The following is a 500-nucleotide window of genomic DNA, read 5'->3' as shown; positions in this document are numbered from 1 at the left end:
TAACATATTCTATATGGTTTTAATAGTGATTAACTGTAAGTGTTTTTTTACACCAAATAGGCCTACTTGTAGCGTCAAACAAACTCATGTGATTGTTGTAGTATACCAACATACCCCAAGATACTTTGTATACCAACATACCCCAAGATACTTTGTATACCAACATACCCCAAGATACTTTGTATACCAACATACCCCAAGATACTTTGTATACCAACATACCCCAAGATACTTTGTATACCAACATACCCCAAGATACTTTGTATACCAACATACCCCAAGATACTTTGTATACCAACATACCCCAAGATACTTTGTATACCAACATACCCCAAGATACTTTGTATACCAACATACCCCAAGATACTTTGTATACCAACATACCCCAAGATACTTTGTATACCAACATACCCCAAGATACTTAGTATACCAACATACCCCAAGATACTTTGTATACCAACATACCCCAAGATACTTTGTATACCAACATACCCCAAGAT

The sequence above is a fragment of the Gigantopelta aegis genome, chromosome 8 (assembly GCF_016097555.1).
Source record: "Gigantopelta aegis isolate Gae_Host chromosome 8, Gae_host_genome, whole genome shotgun sequence".
Classification (NCBI taxonomy): Eukaryota; Metazoa; Mollusca; class Gastropoda; order Neomphalida; family Peltospiridae; genus Gigantopelta; species Gigantopelta aegis.
Note: the sequence above shows the minus strand (reverse complement) of the source record.